Source organism: Misgurnus anguillicaudatus, chromosome 17, assembly GCF_027580225.2.
Source record: "Misgurnus anguillicaudatus chromosome 17, ASM2758022v2, whole genome shotgun sequence".
Taxonomy (NCBI): domain Eukaryota; kingdom Metazoa; phylum Chordata; class Actinopteri; order Cypriniformes; family Cobitidae; genus Misgurnus; species Misgurnus anguillicaudatus.
Window position 1 is genome coordinate 17,303,027 of NC_073353.2, and position 19,248 is coordinate 17,322,274.

The 19,248-nt window shown below is 36.9% G+C and overlaps 1 protein-coding gene across 2 annotated transcripts in view; it reads left to right on the top strand.

Moving 5' to 3' along the window:
* The window catches only part of thsd7ba (thrombospondin, type I, domain containing 7Ba), a 346,688-nt gene that overhangs the window by 38,796 nt on the left and 288,644 nt on the right, over positions 1–19,248 (top strand). For both annotated transcript variants that reach the window (XM_055214506.2, XM_055214508.2), the window contains one exon: positions 8,279–8,333. The gene's annotated coding sequence lies outside the window, so the exon portion shown is untranslated. The remainder of the gene's footprint in view (positions 1–8,278; positions 8,334–19,248) is intronic.

A 19,248-nucleotide genomic window follows, 5' to 3' on the forward strand; every position in this document is an offset into this window, starting at 1 on the left:
AAAGGACAGCCAGAATATTTTCCTTGAGATATGGGAAAACATTTAGGGCATAACACGTTGATATATTTGCTTTAAACAGCACTCAAAGGCCACAGTTCCTGTTAACAGCTTCCAATTACAGGAGAAAATGAGCATTTCTCTTTTGGAACAGAGTGCGGAGAGCGGTTGAGGATATAAGACATTAGAGATATTAAACCGTGATAAAGCTCCTAAATCTGCCATTTTCATCAGCAGCGCATAAGAGAATGGGAGGTGTGAGCAGCATCTGTTCTTAATCAAAAGCTTGCAGGTCTCGCCTGAATGCAACGACATTACGTTGACTGCATGATAATGCCGTTGTCCCCTCACAGCACCGAGCGAATCGCAATCAATGACCGCCGCAACCATGAGGCATAAGCCTCGTATATTCTGTGCATTAATTCTTAATAGATTAACTGTGCTAATGTTTGCTACTGGGGATTTAGTGTTTACTATAGTAACGTGTCCCATTTTTTCATTTTCCTCGTTGTTTTTCCAACAGGGTATGTTGGTTTATTCCCGTCTCCTGAGCTGTTTGTGTTAAAAGGTTGACGTCCTCCCGGGATGACACTATTCCTGCGCATCAGATTTCTCTTCTAAACTGTCTTTTTCGTCGATCGCTGGGGAACCTGGAATTTAGCTTGCAGAGATTGAGTAGAAAACAAAATGAGGAACATAGAGACAGAATAAGAAATACAAATGCTGTGCAAAAACTATTGAGCAAACATAAGCAGCCGCTTTCTGAGGCGTAGAGCTGGGCGATATACAAACAATTTGATATTTAGTTTTTTTCTCCAAATTTTGACAATGCTTGATATATAACTTTATATTTTCTTGATCTTAGTGCAAAAATTTAGATTTTGTGACCACTTACTACTATTTCTAGTATATACTTTTTTATAATAGTGATAGTCATTTACTGTCACTAGTTACGTTTTACGGTCCTCGTGACACTTATTGGTACCATCTGTTGCACTTTAAAGCTCCCATAACACATGCTGTTTTTTGCCTATCTGATGTTAATCTTGAGTTCCTATTGAGTAGTATTACATCCTTCATATCTCCGAAGAGTCTTTAGTTTTATCACATTTATAAAAGACAGATCAGCTTGAGCGATTCTTTCCGATAACGCAGGGAAACATTTGAAAGGAGTTACAAGCTGCGGAAGGAGCGAGTCACGAGCCAACCAACACACTGGAAAACTTATGATTCACTACATGTTCATGTCATTTACAGTATATGCACTTCGCACTGATTTTCAACATAACACAGAAGTTTTACTTACTGCATGCAACTCATGACTCGGTTGGTACTTTTCAATGAAATCCAGCGTTAAACAACCACACATGCAAAACTACATTGCTATCCCGGATTAACAAACTATATCCACTGTTTCCATAATGCTGGCTTACTTATCCTTACATCCAAAAACAAACTTCTTCCTTTTTGCCATTGTTGAGTCTTAATATAAAACAAAGCCTGTGACTTGTAGTGTCCTCAGTTCTCGCTCTCCCGCTGATTGATGTGTGGGTGTGCTTTTCTGGGGGAGCTGCCCAAAAAAGAAATTATATGTAAGGTCTACCCATGATACGTAAGCTGTACCGTGTTTGAAAAAAAAATCTGAAATTTTTAAGAACCCTGGTGAAGTACATTCAGCAAAGAAATACTGTGACACAATGATATTACGCAGTGCCCGAAAATAGTCCCCTTGGTAACTTTCGATAGCTGGGGATGGATAGATGTTCAGACACTGTAATATCATTGCGCCTGCTGCACCCATGGTACGGCAGCAAAGTCGTATTATTGATTATTACATCAGTAGTTCCTAGCCACATCATTCTAGAAAATCGCTACTTTTAATTTTCAGTCGTTCTTACTACACAATGTAAATACAGAATGAAAAAATTTAAATAGGAAAAATATTGAAACTGTTTGATTATTTTTGAGCGCGATTCTAGTGGTCTAATCAGATTCAATGAATTATGCTGAGCTATGCTAAAATTGGTACCGCCAGATCTGGAGATGTATTCCAAAACAGTAAAACTCAATTTTTTAACTTTAGGGGAGCTGAAAAATAAGCCTACTTTTAAATAGCGTGTTGAGGACATCTGCTGGTTACCCGCTGTGTAAATGCAACAAGAACAGCATATTTACATAATCAGTGACACAAAAACAATTGCAAAGGTTTGTATTATAAGAAATATACAATATTACTTAATGCCATTAAGGGCAAGTGACTTGTGTGAGTAAATTAGCATAAAGTTATTGTTATCGTCGGGTGATGTGGACGCTAATATAATTTCGTTATAGTTATCGTTATGATGTGAACGGCCCTTAACCACCACAAATTAAAAATACATAGGCAGCAGCTAGTGCCCTAAGACCCCACTTTCTATTGATTTCATTAGAGTTTGACGTTAGCATGTTGCTAAGCGGTGTCACCGCTTATAAAACATATATACAGCACACCCACATTTACTTATGTGGATACTTTTCAGTATTGAAAGAATTAAGTATATTTAAAAATGACTCATCTATCTAAAATATATTATATTTAGCATAAGGCAGTGCCTTAGGAGAAAGCCAGTTAATAATTTGACCAAAATTAGATATCTAACTCAAATAGCATGCCTACCTATAACGCCTAAAAATACTGCCTATAGGCAGCTCACTACGTTTTTTAAGAGACATGTAGAAAGAGGACAGAGGAATATTTGAAGCACATGTAAACACTGAAAGCAGTCAGCATGATGTTTTCTCTGAGCTTTTATCAGCCTCCCCTTTGCCCTTTGGTGCCCATCACTTCTTGCTAACGTTCTCTCATTTGCCTCAGTCCTTGTCCCTCAGTCAGCTATTACAATGGTAATTATTGCCGACAGCTATTTTTTACTTCCTTTGTTGATGCGCGAGAACATCTTTTCTGAACAGGTTTGCCCTTTGCTTTGGGAATACGAAATGGTGAGGAAAGTACAGAGCGAGCAGTAATGGGCCATACAATTTTTTTTCTACTTTCTCTTTTTGTGAGGGCCTCGAGAAAAGCATATTATTTCCAGACCATTAGCAGGCACTTGTAGCTGTTCTTTGCTCTATAAAGTATTAATGCAGGTGAAGCTGCACGCTGATGGAGCAGAGAGCCATGGATTTTCAGCTCAGGTTTGGTTTAGTGTAGACATGCTCCTCGGCCTCAGGTCAACTGAATGCTTGGTTGTTGTTTCTCTGAAAGGCTGCCGGTGAAAGACTGCAGTTCAGTTAGTCATTTTTATATAGACTAAATCAAAGCTGACAGAGATAAGGTTATAGAATGAAGGTTTTCCAACTGTGCTCCTGAAACCTGGAGAAGAATTAGCATTTCAGACCCATTGGATTTCGAATGGATTTTTAGTGTAAAAGATTTCAAGCATTTCTATTTGCTTTAAACTGTAAAGTAGCTGTTTACACAGTATTTTTAGCATTTTTTCAAAGCACACAATGGTTTCACAGTTTACATTTGAGGTAAGACCCACATGGCAATACTTAACTATTTTATGAGGTGGCTAATTTGTATGACTTTGTACGATCTCATTCGTACGCTTTAGTACAATGTTTTGCCCAGTGATGTTAGGGGTGGTGTTTCATTTGTGTTTTTTTGGATAATCTAACATTTTTGTACGATTCACAATGTACAAATTCATGCGAAATCCCCTACATGTACAATAGTTGTTTTCCCATGTAATTAAACTGTGCATATGACTTTTGTTTATGTAATGTCTCTTCCAGGGGGCAACCTTCTGGTCTCTCTCATGAAGCCAGCACGGAAGTGACTAGTGAAAGGATTAGTCCATTTTCTGAAAAAAAAGTCCAGATAATTCCACGCCCCAGTGTTTACAAGTGTGGAGAAAGAGGACTGTTCCCATGTTGTTGTATGTCGAATGATACAAATTAATGTTTTATTGTATTAAATGGTCCGCAAATGTGCGTTTCATATATGTAACATGTGACCTTTCGACGTTATTACGCAATTACGTGAGGTCGCGCTGGCTCGTCACTGGACCGGTAATAGATGAGAAGTTGTGATTTAAAAGTGCATATTTTTATTTTTCTTGTTAAAAATGACAATCGTTTTGCTAGCTAAGACCTTTACTCCTCATTTGGGATCGTTTAGAGTCCTTTGAAACTCAGTTGAAACTGCAAGTTTAAACTGCATTAAATCGGTTGCGTGTTGGGGTCCATTAAAGTCCATTAAAATTAGAAAAATGTTCCTCAAAAAACACAATTTGTTCTCGACTGAACAAAGAAAGACATCAACATTTTGGTTGACGTGGTGGTGAGTAAATTATCTGGGGTTTTTTTTAAGAAAATGGACTAATCCTTAAACTTGAATTTAATCGACTGGCTGCTAGAGACTAGCTCCAAAAGGACCCCCTATGTTAAAATGCCCAGCTTTACAGCAGAAATTAATATGTTTACAGCCTGGTACAAAATGTTTTTTGGGCTATATAGCTAATTTTACCCTTCATGACAACTGTTTGGGGGAGGGTGAATTTTTGTAACTCATCTTTTAAAATGATATTAAGCCTTAAAGTTCTGCATAATTAAGGCTGTGGCCACTTGAGTTACAGCTAAATTGCCTCTGCTCACTTCCGTCGAGCTAGGCGGGCATGCATTCGGCAACCAGGCACCTCGGCTACACCCACATCCCGCTTTTTTGTCCATTTTCGATTATCCGCTGCCATTATAGTGACGGCGGGCTCCACCAACTTTGGGCTTCAAAAATGCTCTTTACAAACATGCTGGTGACGTCACGGCAATACGTCCATATTTTATACAGTCTATGGTCCTTCGTTAACCTCTAATCTTATTTTACTCTTAAATTGGAAGCTGGTCTTAAATCCAATTCCTGAGGGAACCCACAGCAAATAAGCCTCCTATGTTGGCTCTACAAATTGACGTCATGACTGAACAACTTTATAGAGGAGCAATTCAATAAAGCTAGTGGAGTCCAATCAACCAGAGCGTGGCTGCGACAGTGTTTACAGTTTGCTTCAGCGGTTCGCCTTGTGTTGTCAACACCACTACTTTTATGTGCCAATTCTTCCGACTCAAAAATATCTAATTCTTCTCATGTTTTTTTCGGAGGTTGAGTGCCTTGCTTATGAGCAGGTCCTTAATCTGACATCAGAATTGAAGTTTTGTTTTGGCTGTCTAATAGCATTGGGAACTGGTTGTGTATTTTTCTTCGGTAGAGACAAGAACACAGCAATTTTCTCCAGGCTAATTACTGTGACGCTTTTTCATTGAGGCCATTGATAACAAGCTGTGCTTTTTTTACTCATGTCAACACTGTGAGCTTCATGGTATGTTGCTGCTTCTGAATTCCTGAGCGAAAAATCAATCCAAAGTCTCAGATAACTAAAAACTGTTGATTAGTGTAATTATCATTCTTTGCCCTTGGTGAAATTCAGATACTTTGTAAATGCCAAAGAGACAGAAATCCATTTTCCACGTCTTATGAGAAAGACCATAAATTGTGTTTGTTTCCTCTTATAGTAAGTAATTTGAAACACACTCAAGGGCGTGTTTTTTCCGTCTTGTTCAAGCATACAACAGCGTTTCGGTACTACATAAAAATTAAAATGATTATGAGATTAAAGTTACATTACAAGATTAAAGTGAATTGTTATGATAATAAAGTCGTAAATTAAATACGAAGATTAAAACTGGAATAATGTGTGCATTAAGTAGAAATGAAATATTTTGGAGGGAAAAAAATGCTGTATTTTTACAACAGTAATAGACTACCAAGCTTCATTAATGGAAATGGATGCAGTCTATTTAGTTGAATCATGTTTTAGGATTTGACTCTACAACCAATAAGTGTCTGATATTCATTAGCATCAGCCTTGATTTATTACTAAGTTTATTTTGAATATATTACTAGTTTAATGGCATTTGACTTTAGTCTTAAACCTTTGACTTTTTTCTTATAAAAGGCCTCTTGCTACTTTACTCTCATAATGTCATGGGCGTCGGAACCATAATATGTGGGTGGGACAATACCCTACTGTAATGACCCGATTAACCTGGTTAAATAAAGGTAAAATAAAAATAAACTGGCTTGGGGGAGGAACAATAAGGCAAAATATTCTCTCTTGGTCAAGACTGTGAAGAAGTATTAATCTGCACTACCAGTACACTGTCAGAACGCTTTTCAGCATGGCTGGAAACATTATAACCCCAATAAGATCTGGGGCTCGAGCACCCACTGAAATGGTCAAGCACATATCCTTAATTAATTTGAATCAAAAAGGCTTTTGAAATTCAAGGGCCTCTCTGATTGGTGGATCTCACGAGTTGCAATATCTACAATGCTTTTACATTTCACATCTAAAACCACGCGGAAAACACGACATTTTCGTTCTTTTCCAAGTGCTTGGGTGCTCCAGAGCGTCTGCCATTGCTAAGTAACCAAAGCATTGCTTGGTGTTGTGACGAGCACCCACCGGCGCAAAAAGAAATAGGCACCTATGAACACGCAGGTTTGTTTAGAAACTAATATATTTATGCATTATATGCAGTTTTAGCCTATATGCATCAATGCCCACACACACGTTCTATGTCAACACATTCTCACTCCCCAAGGCGTCAAAATCTGAAGCATGTTCAAACGCCTTCAGCGTCAGTATGAAGACGCGAAGGGTGCCCCTATGCGTCACTATATCGACAAAATGGGAACTCCGTTGCTTTCATGCTAATCCCTCAGCGTCGGATATAGACGAAAGGGAATCCCGGAAGGTGATGCCGTCACGTTATGCGACGATCGGCAGGATCATGCCGCTTCTGGACGGTAATTACTCAATTCTTTTCCAATTTTGAAACCATTGTCGCTTGGGGTTGGGGTCAGACTTGGGGTTTGGATGTCACTTTGTTTATACTTTTTGTCTTCTGATTTTTAAGCAACTGTTGCTTGGGGTTAGGGTTAAAGTACCGGTTTGGGTTAGGATGTCTGTATTGTTTTATACTTTTTGTCTTCTGATTTTTAAACCATTGTCGCTTGGGGTTAGGGTTAGAGTTGGGTTTGGGTTAGGATGTAATTTTATGTAACAGAAAGTCGTTCTAATATCAAGCGACAATGGTAAAAAAATTTGGAACAAAAATTGAGTAGTTACCGTCCAGAAGCGGCATGATCCTGCTGATCCTCGCATAACGTGACGCCATCACCTTCCGGGATTCCCTTTCGTCTATATCCGACGCTGAGGGATTAGCATGAAAGCAACGGAGTTCCCATTTCGTCGATACTGACGCTGAAGGCGTTTGAACATGCTTCAGATTTTGACGCCTTGGGGAGTGAGAATGGGTTGTCTATATTGAATTGGTGTATAACCATTGCGGTGGTAAAATACTTTTTTTTTGCTTTTGACATTACCACTTTATTATCATTTAACTTAGCATTAAAATGCTGTTGTGCAAGCAACTCATCTGGTAACAAATCTATCATTCAAATTAGAAATGTAGTTCTATGTTAAGTGCCAAATTTCCTTTTCCTAATTTCATAGAAAAACAATGACATTGACTTCTTGTAGCCTTAATATGATTTTCTTGAATTTAGGACCATTCTGTGATTTCTCATTTCTGGACAGCACACCATATGTTCATACCGTTTAGAGCTACGTACACTGGGAATATAAATCTAATCTGATGATGACATGCTCCAAAGAATCAATATCACAGTTTGGATCCTTTGGCGTACTGAAGAGTTATTTGCTTATCTAATTAAATCTACTATTCCTTCATTAATCTTCATTATTACCGTATGTTTCTGTGTTGGACTTCATAATGGTATGTATGAATGGCATTGTAACAGTTTTGATTATTTATGACTGAGTGAGGCTTACTATAATTGGTGATGGCTCAGCACTAAGGCTTTAGTTGTACAGTTCATTGATTCCACATCATGGTCGACCTGTGTCTGCCACCATCTGCCAGCCAATGAGTGATGAGCAAGTCAGCTACTATAACTCTCAATTGCTAAGGCTTGTCATTTAGCATCACACCTGCTTTTCTTATTCAAGCCTGGGCTTCTTCAACTAATTAAATCCGGTTTGTCATATAGACTATACGGATAAAATATATCTTGAATGTGCTTTAAAGGTGCCACAGAATAAAAAACTGTACTTTGACTAGGCATAGATGAATAATAAGAGCTCTGTACATGGTAATGACATATTGTAATAAGCTGCTTATACAAATTACCTATGTTTTTTTTTTTTTTTTTTTTTTGCAGGACAGGCTCAACATTCACTGTGTACTAAGCAAAGAATAAGCAAACTAGCAAGCAGGTATGATTGATCTTTGATCACTGCATTACTGGTGTGATGAAGTGAAAATGTTTTCAAAATGGGTCTTTGATATATAATTTTTTTTGCTTGCTTACTGAGGCTGGAAATATGTACCTCATATTTTAGTAGCTGAGGGTTGTTATGCATGCACAAAAAAGAAATATTGACTACTATAAAGGAAACTCATAAATTTTTGAATAAACAATATCTTTATGGGTGCCCTTCTTACTCAAAATCAAAGTTGATAGATTTTAAATGTCATTATTGCTTTGCTACTATTATTCAGCTGCATTTAGAGAGCACATGGGAATTAGCTTCTTGTTATATCAATAAATAGATGATATTTATCTTTATTTTCTCTCTTCTTTTTGGGGTTTCCTACTGAGTTTGTTCCTTCGGGGCAATTGTACATCATTCTACAATCTAGTTTACGACAGAGGGATTGATATCTCAGTTTTCACAAGAATCATACAGATAACTCACGTCGGCCCTCCTCAGCTCTCTGCGTGAACGAAGTGCAGCCGCAGCACATTAACTATATTTACTGCCGACAATTTCCAAAGGAAATTGCCTCTGCAAAGGGAAAAGGGCATTTAGAGAATCCAAACTCCAGATTTCAATCAAGATACGTCAGCTTAAAATATATTTGAGTAAATTTATTCATGTAGTGCCGTCTTTGTTTCTGCTTTTGAACCGTGACACCTTACCATGTATTTTATTGTGTGGACGGAGAAGGGTACAAGCTTAGCGTGCCATCCAGGTTTGGGAAGAATAATGTTTATTTATGTGAAAAGCAAACATGAACCTTTTTTCCTGCATATATCTCAATATAATCGAATTTACAAACGTGTGGAGAGCCGAAACGGGTTTTTTTCAGCACTCGGACAGCACCGTGAGGGTTTTAAAAAGCATTACTTAAAAAATGTTCTCATCTCGTCATATCCACAGGTACAAAGTCATCATGTACAATAAATCCATGGGGTAGCATTTAAAAAACATTTCAAAATAAAGGCAATATTTTCATTTGTTTAAAGCAAAACATTCAATGACTTACCAGGCTACAGGTGAAGCTGCTCTTTGCGCCTTCTAACATCTCGTAATTGTTTCTTATTTATGTTTAAGAGACTCAATAATAATCTTTTACATTTTAATCCTTTCATTTAAAAACCTTTGTGTGCTGCTGCGCATCCATATGTATAATACGCAAATGTGCGCTGTCATCTTGTTTATAGGGGCATATTACTAACGCGCTCTTTTAATAACAAAAACAATATTGGGGCATTGACTTTAGACCATATTTTAGTCTGTCAATGGCGTATTCTATTTTAGTTGCCTCAAAATAGCAACGCGCCAACAATGTGCCTGGGTGCAAAAATGGACACAAATGCATTTGCTATTTAAATAATGTGACACTGGACGTGAAAATTATAGCAAAAACACATGTGTCACGCATTGTGCCCGGTGTATGATAGTGCCCAAAGTCTTGAATCTGAAGAGTAATTATTGCATTTATGGTATAGATGCTTTTTTACCACCTTGTACTTTTTGCATAGATACTTCAATTCCTCAGATCTTGTTTTGTTTTTTTGTAGTTTAAAGGCCCAATCTATTGGTTTTAGCTCATAAAACGTTCATTATGATCAGCATATTCTGTCAGTCTATTTTACTTCACACATTTTATTTCTTCTAAAACCATCTGAAAATTTCAATCATGGTTTTACTTGACCATTTCCATCCTCTCTCTGATCCTTAAAACTAAGGATGCTGTTTTAAGTGCAGTACCTATGTGTTCTCAAATGGATCGTGTCCGCTGTCGGCATTGAAACCATGCCCACTCGCGGGAAAGCTGCCGTCTCTCTCAACTTTTAAATACTAGAACCTGAATGGATGCTTGGGATTGAGTTGGGGCCATGCTCATTGACTCTGGGGCATCATTGAGCCACCCTTTTATCCGCACCCAAATAACCCTGAATTCAGAAATGAAGAAAAACTGTTTAATTCATGGGTCCACAGGGGGCCTGCGGTGGAACTGCAGGGGGTCCGCCAAATGACATTTAATCACAATAATTTTTTTGTTAATGTAAAACATGTACAAAACATTACAACCAATATTCCTTTTAATTTGTGCACTTGCAAGTCTGTGTATGCTTATTAAAGGTCCCGCATGCAGTGCAGTTTTAGCGATATGTGTTGGGTGTTATGCCCCATTTTGAGATTGTCCTATCATCAGCTTGTAAGATCGCCGATACATGATAGTATCTTGGGGTGGGGCAATGGCTTACTCATTTATTTATTTGTAAAAAATTTTAATCATTCATGAAAAGTCACTTTATTTGTGGACAAAAACGTAGCTGGTTTACTTTAAGGGCAACACTGTCATGACCGCAACCTTCTTAAAGAGCACCTATTTAATTGCTAATAAACAATGTTATTTTGTGTATTTGGTATAATACAATGTGTTTGCGTGGTTTATGGTAAAAAAACATTATTTTCCAGATAACGTAGATTTTTGTAGCTCCAGATTTCACTCTCTTCCTGAAACAGCTCTGTGTCCCTGATTGGCCAGCTAATCTGTATGTTGTGATTGGTCTAAATACCTCTGATGTCAGCCGGAAATGTGACGCTTTACCATGTTTGAAAGATTCGTGCACAATGCAATGCTAACAGGAGTTAACTTACAGGCTGTGTGTCCGAAGCGGGTGGAATTATGATAATGTCTGTCTTGTCTACATCACCAATCCCATGAAGTAAACTATTGCCTACAAGCCATGTGTTTGTTGCAGTCCAAGAAAAGAGATCATCGTTTACTTTGGGGTTTGTACCTTTTGCATATCATTAACATGTACTAATACACACTTGCACACCAAAGGAAATGAAAAATTTTGAATCGGACCATTGGTGCTCTTTAAAACTGATGCCATTAATCCGAGCGCCTCATATAACCTCATATCTCAGGTTTAGTTTGAGTGCTCAGGACTTTACAGTCTTTCCTGTTCGGTCACTTTGTAGTGATCGTTTCTGTAATTTACAGAATTTTCACATTTCTGAAAGACATATTTTTTATATTTTAAGGTGTTAAATATTATAATCTTATACATTTACAAAGAATTAAGTTAAATAATCATAATTATTTGTGACAATTATTTAATGAATGAAGCACAGAAAAATAAGTATGACAATTATGGTCATAATGGTCAAAGCCCTGAAACAGTCAATAAATCAATTATTTATTAGAAAGTTAATCACCAATGTTATCACCAATCACCAACAGCCCTAATATGGATTTAGCAGCTCCCTAAATGCTCCTTTAACACCCCAGTGCGCCTGGAAATTTGAATTGTTTTGACATTATAGGAAGTGACTCTTATGTGAATTGGACCTTTGACCTTTACTGAGACGTCAGAGATGGCATTATGGGATAAACAGCAGGCGAGCTTTGCCAAAAGTGGGCGGGGGAATTGTGCTGAGGTGGCCCGAGTTCCTACTGCCATTGATTAAACAATATTTCTCCCTGCTCAATGTGAAGGGAAGGAAATATATACGCACTTCCAGCACGAGCCGTACGCCCCCATGCCTCACTAGGGGTATAAAATGATGTGTTATTTTAATTTACAGGACCAAAGCTCATTCTCTCTCTTACACACTTTACTATCAAGGAGGCCTGTTGTAATCCAGGAATTAAAAGTGACACGTAATTAGATGGATTTCAAGTTTATATGTTCATCATGTATTGCTGCTTTAATTGGGCGACATGAGAGAATGAGGCTGTTAACAAGAGAGAAACTGCTGTAAAGAAAACTACACTTATGAGAGTAACTTAACATTGATGTTGTACATTCTGATCTCTCTTCTGAGCAACACTTAAATGACATGCAAAGAATTAAGCGAAGATTCCTGTTGGTCCTTGAAAAAAATAAATGGACAGAATAATTTTAGCTTCTCAAGACACCTTCATGTTTATACTGTGAAAAGCTGTTGTGAATGACATAATGCTAAAGGGATCCTTCTCATCCGTTTCTCTGCATATGACTCTGGAATTTAATAAGGCCACGTTATTAAAGCTCCGATGCTGGAATATTTTTCACAATTTTTATTAAGTACTCTTTTATTTGGTTGTGAACACATTGAGGCAGAACTGTGGCATTGAATAGACTCACCCCTTTACATATTATAGAGCTATTGGTTTCTGTGTGGTTATGAGTAGCAGTGATACAGAAAACTGGGAATCTCACAGTCTATAAACTACTGCATTTCAGAATTACGCAATATATTCTGTATAGTTTTCCCCTTGTTATAATATATGGTGATTTTGTAATACATATGGTAAGTTTATAAACACATGCATCCTGCACTATATTAATTATGTATAATTGTTTGTACGCTATATGACCCCTATACAGCTGGCATTAATGTGTGTGGTTGGTGGATAGCTATAATAGAAAGTAGACATGCACATTTTGTTAAAGGAATATTGCAGTTTTGTAAAACAAAAATCCTGATAGTTTACTCACCCCAGATGTTTATGCCAGCGCGACCTTGTATTGCATAATCACGTCAAAAGGTCACACATTACATATGTGAAACGCACACTTGCGGACCATTTTAAACAATAAACTGACATTAACTCTTTCTCTGCCAGCATTTTTCATGATTTTCATGTTTAATGCCTCCCAGAGAATGCTCTTTTTTAAAGGTGCAGTGTGCAATTTTTAGAAGGATCTCTTGACAGAAATGCAAAATAATATACAAAATTATATTATCAGGGGTGTACAAAGACCTTTTATAATGAACCGTTATGTGTTTATTACCTTAAAACGAGACCTTTTTATCTACTTACAAAGTGGGTCCCCTTACATAGAAGTCGACATTTTGTGCCGCCATTTTTCTACAGAAGCCCTTAACGGACAATTTGTTTTACTAAGTTGTCTCCGACGATGACATGTTTGTCCGGTGGCAGCTACCGTTGGTTCTCTGTGTGTTTCAAAAGCAAGAGGTGAGCAGTGGACTACGTCGTTGGGTGCAATTCGCAACCTCACAACTAGATGCCGCTAAAATGTACACACTGCACCTTTAAATATATAAACATACAATATATTAAATGAAAGAACAGACCCTCTGCTAAAAAAAATTCATCCTACCTTCATCAGTTCTCTTTTTATCACCTCTCAAATATGGGTAGGTTTCTTCAAAAACACCAAATTTTGAGCAAAAAGCTGAGATAACTCCATTTTTCTTTTGATAGAGATCAGATGCAGAGCGATCCTCAAGACAGATATACAGCTGTTTGCAGTAGGGCCATACTTCTGGGTTTTATAAGTTGCGGACCTGGTGGATAATATTGGTATTGCGGATTGGCAAGATAACTTGTCAATAGCGGGGAAAGAGTTAATTAGTATAATTTCTCATACAACCACATCGGAACGGTCCTCTTTCTCAACACTTGTAAACACTGGAGCGGTAGTTTCACATACGACATGTGTGACCTTTCGACATGCTTACGCAATACGTAAGGTCACGCTGGCCCTTCACACGGCTAGTGCAAGTCGAGAAGTTGTGGTTTAAAAGTGCATATTTTTTATTTTTCTTAAAATAGGGGCCGCAGTCGCTCAGTGGTTCATGTAGGTTGTCTACAAACCGGAAGGTTGGTGGTTTAATCCACGGCTTCACCTGACCAAGTATTGAGGTGTCCTTGAGCAAGACACCTAACCTCAGCTGCTCCCGACAAGCTGAATGGCGCCTTGCATGGCTGACACCGCTGTCAGCGTGTGAGTGAATGAGCGAATGTGAGCCAACTTGTAAAGCGCTTTGGATGGCCATGGGTCTGTTGAAAGCGCTATATAAATGCAGTTCATTTACCAAAAATGACTATTGTTTCGCTAGATAAGACCCTTATGTCTTGTTTGGGATCGTTTAGAGCAGTGTTTCTCAACCCTGGTCCTCAAGGACACCCTTCCAGAAAGTTTTAAATGTCTCCTTATTTAAAACACCTGAACCAACTCATCGGCCTCCTTCCAGAATGTCTCCCTATCAAGCTAATAATTTAAATCAGGTGTGTTAATTAAGGAGACATCTAAAACATGGTTGAGAAACACTGGTTTAGAGCCCTTTGAAACTGTTGGGGTCCAATAAAGTCTATTAAATTGAGAAAAATCCTGGAATGTTTCTTTTTTAAACTTAATTTCTTCTCGACTGAACAAAGAAAGACATAATCATATTGGATGACATGGGAATGAGTAAATTATCAGGATTTTTATTTTATGAAAGTGGAATATTCCTTTAAAGTAATATGCATTGTGGAGGCTCATTGAAAAGGTTATAGCAGTGATTTATCGTATATAGAAATAAACCAATCAGAATCCAGCACTGCAAGTATTGATTTTATAAATGATCATTATTCATCAGTCATGTTAAAGTCCCTGTAAAGTCAGATATTAAATGTGTTCTGAGTTTGTCACTCACACCACAGAAAAATGTATTTTAACCACCCAACCAAATTTAAATGATAAAAATAAACGACAAGTAAATAAGAAATCAAAATCTCAGCTCTCAAGCGGTGGGGGCGTGTCCGCTGTTAACGCAGAAACCACACTTACTCGCTGGGAAAGTTGCATCTCTCTCAACTTTCAAATACTGCTTCAACCTGAATGGATGCTTGCGATTGTGTTAGGGGCGGGGCCATGTGTGCTGGCCTGCATTTTAGGCCTGCATTTTTAAAATCAAAAGTTGTAACTGTAACATTAGTTCATACATAACAATAGCAGTGGTATTACCTAACATTAGCAAAGATTAACAAATGCAAAAATACTGTATAGTTCATTGTACATAGTCATGTTAGCATTTACTACAACTTTATTGCAAAGTGTTACCAAAATACAGTAACTGATAAAACTATGAAAAATATACGAAGTATTTGAGAAAGTTTTATGTATTCTTCATATAAAAAACATGAAAGTAGTTTTATTGAAATTCAATCTTGGAACATAAAAGTGCCTGAGGTTAAAGACACCTGAATCATATCCATAGGGTCCAGAAGCAAAGGTGCAAAACTCAAGTTCATAATCTGCTCACAAAGAAACGTTAAGAATTCCACGATGTGTCTTTTTTGGGGATCAACACTTGTTCATTTGAAGAAACATAATCTTAAATTTAATTTAGGGTTTCATGCTAATTCAGGCTTTCTATACTGAGGGTAATAAAGTGAATTTAAGAATTCCTCTCCTGTAGGTTTCACAACATTAGCATTTTCATAGCTTCGCTTTGAAATCGATCTCTTAGATTCAGTACACCAGCGGTAGAAGATAAGCCCTCCCCTGAAAGAGACCAGCAGACTGGATATTTCAAATGCAAGAGAATCTCATTCTAACTAAAAAGCAAAGTTAAAGCACCACTAGCACACATTAATATTTACCCTTAATGGAGAGATTTTTTCATCCTTTGCCTAAAAATATTTTGCCAAATTACTGAACTGCTTCTATGGGGCTTGACTGAAATATATATTTCAACAAAATAGCATTTTGCATTTGTTTTATTTTACCCAGAACATATTTGCTAGCTCAGGCAGGCTTGCCCAAGGGATAAATACTTAAGTATGGCAGTAATCACAGGGTTGTATCTTGTTGTGTCATTCATGTCTACAAACAAAATTTAAATGATAGTCTTTATTTTTTTAACCCAAAGCTCCTGATGGATACACAGAATAGCCTTAAACAGCACTTGCTTTATGGCCCACAATGCTAAACACCCATATTGGGTGTATGAGCAAGTGTGTAAGCACTGAACATGTTTGAAAGCATCATAAAACAGGTAAATGATATAGGCATGTTTCTTTCAAAAAGTTATTTTAGAATCAGTGCGACTTTCTGTGTTATCATCTATATTTCTGAACTTTTTCAAGCTTTTCGGATTTGTTACTGTATTGCTAAAGCGCTAATTTGACTGGCAAATGACACCACACTGCATCTGCATTATAAACTGTGACCAACTATCGCTCGCATTTAAAATCAATGAAAAGCGCGCAGTAAAAAGTGGATTGCAAGTGCAAGAATCGTGGTCGGATTTAAATCCGGACAAATAGCACCTGACAACTCTTTGCATGTTGTTCTCCTGTGTCTGATATGATGCTCTGCAGAAATAAACCTGCGTTACTCAAACTCGTGACGATGCATCTGCTCCTGCAGGTGCGGGTGATCTACAAACACCTGATGCATTTGAGTTCAGCACAACGGACATCACGGCTGAAAATGCAGGGTGTGAAATTACAGCTATCGGAAGGACAAAAAATGAAGGAGAAGTTTTGAAACACCTGGTATTGTGTGACCTCTTCTAGTAACTCCAGCAAATAAAAAATAACATTGCTTGGCAAACAATATTTTTGAAAATATGTTCATCTGGTATTCCAAAAAACGTGTGGAAAAAATCCTCTGCATACACTCTCACATGATCTATGTGATGCCTCCTCCTATCAGCAACAATTGCAGCCATTTCAAAAGCAAATTTATTTGACTTTTTTCAGCACTAAATAATGGTGCAATCATCAGTAATATCACAAACATTAGTAAATCACGTTGTGTGAATCATTTAAATAATCTCCTCCCATAAATTTTGCATCTGAAAGAAAACTCCTAAAATGCATATGCAATGAGGTCAGTCATAAAAATAACTAAGCCACACATTTTCAGTGATAATTATCCACTGCGTGTCTTTAATAAACCCAGACAGTCGTTATTAATGCCAAAATTATGGTTTCTGCTTGCGCAAGGTGTTAGTAAATCTGACCCTTAGTATCAGGGGGTCCCTGTTCCATGCTTCTCTCATCTAAGGGGTCCCTGCCCCCAAAAAACATAGAAGACTGCTTTACAATATAAAAAATATTGTGACGTGTTACTGTTATTGTACTACCATTCAAAAGGCTTTTATATATTTTTATACTTTTCATAGACCCAGATATAAAAAAAAATAACCACTTCAAGCTTTATATGATGAAGTGATAAAATGATGAAAATATCAGTTATTACACCAACTGTGCCTCAGCTGTTCTGAAAAAAATGATTCATTCGATTTACTCAATTTTTAAGGTGGTTGCAATCAATTTATTTAAGCTACATTTAAACAAAAGTTTTTTATTTTATTTTACTAATATTTTTTGTTTAAATGTAGCTTAAATAAATTGATTGCAACCAACTTAAAAAAAAATAAGTAAATTGAATGAATCATTTTTTTTCAGTGTACCAATGCAAGTTTTTTTAGAAATTAGTTTACTTATTTTATAAAAAGACAAAAGTGTTAGTAAAGAACATTCGAGATTAAATATTAATAATTTGATTGTTAGTTGTCTAGTTTTATTGTACATTTTTTTTAGCTTTTCATAAAAGGGAAACATTAATCACAATATGTTCAATTAAGTGTCAGAAACAAAACCCCATCTCCACCCTCTTTCGTATATACAGTAAGTACAAGTCATACAGATTATACTCAAAAAAAGAAAACAAAAATGAATATATGACTGACTGCATAGATGGATATTTAAAAAAATATAAAATGGCTTTGATAATGTATACAAATGTTATATACCTACGTATATATCATACCTGTATATACTCCTACATTTAACGAAAACTGTATATACCTGCCTAATTATACATATATGCGCATTACATACATTTACACACCCCATATACCCATATAAACACATTATACTTATACACCTGCATGGTCACGCATACTTGCATACTGATTTATTGTAAATTTTTTGCAATCAATTTTAAATTTTACTAAAGTGTGGAAAAATATTTTCATGTTTTTTAATAAGGGCTACCTGTGACAAAAGCATAGGCAAGATTTACAATTCAAACGTGTGATTGAGAGAAGTGACGTCAACTACAGAATGCCGCTGTATCAAACCCACTACATATTTGGCATGTTTTGCAAATGAAATTCATTATGGTTAAAATGGTTTATTAATAATTTATAGAATTATTGTGATGTGGACACTGATGGACATTTTAGTGGACGTATCAAATGAAATGAAAGGTAATTTTAAGTATTGATTTTCTATTTAATTTAGACCATAAGACTAAAAGTGGCCATTAAGAAATCTCTTTTCAGTAGTTTTAAAGTAAAACAAAAAATGCCTTTGCCTGGTATTGCAGTGTTGAAATCTAATTTTCTTTATTCATGTCTGCTAATGCGAGTGAAATGATCTGGAGGTAAGTGAGCTAGGCAAGGCAAAAGGTTAATAAAAAACAAAAGGGAATTTAGTGTAATGATACTGAGCATCCAGCTCCCATCATCATTGAATAGGATTTCTCCATTGAAGTGATCAAACTAAGTGTGCAAGCATTTTCACGCTCACCTATGCTTGTGTTCTCTTCAATGATGCTTTAAGAGAGAGAGAGAGAGAGAGAGAGAGAGATGTGTGTCATCAAGTTTTCTAAGACAATTCAGGCCTCAAATAGTCTTTTCACTGACACTTCAAAACAGTCAAACAATAGAGCCCATCTGTCTTTCACTTCACTATGCTCTGCCCTGCAGTGGGAAATAAAGCTTGCATTGCTTTGTGCTATAATCACCCAAACAAACATTCCAACAGAAATGTACAGAGTGTGCACAGAATAACTAAATTCCTGAAGAGGGACTATATAGCACCTTTATATCTTATTAAACTCCAGTTTATCGAGAAATGCGCTTCAGGATGTGCGCGATGCACAGGCATATTGAGATAAATATGAAGTGTGTTATTGCTGTGATGCAGAGCATTCATCCTTCACTCAGTGACTACACTGTCATCTCCTAAACACCATCATCTAGAAATTCCAAGCTGTTCTTTTCCAAACAATGATGATTTGTATGGCAACGCTCCTAGATGGACCAAATGCACCAGAACATTTGTCCTGGTGATTCAATGGGCATGTTTCCA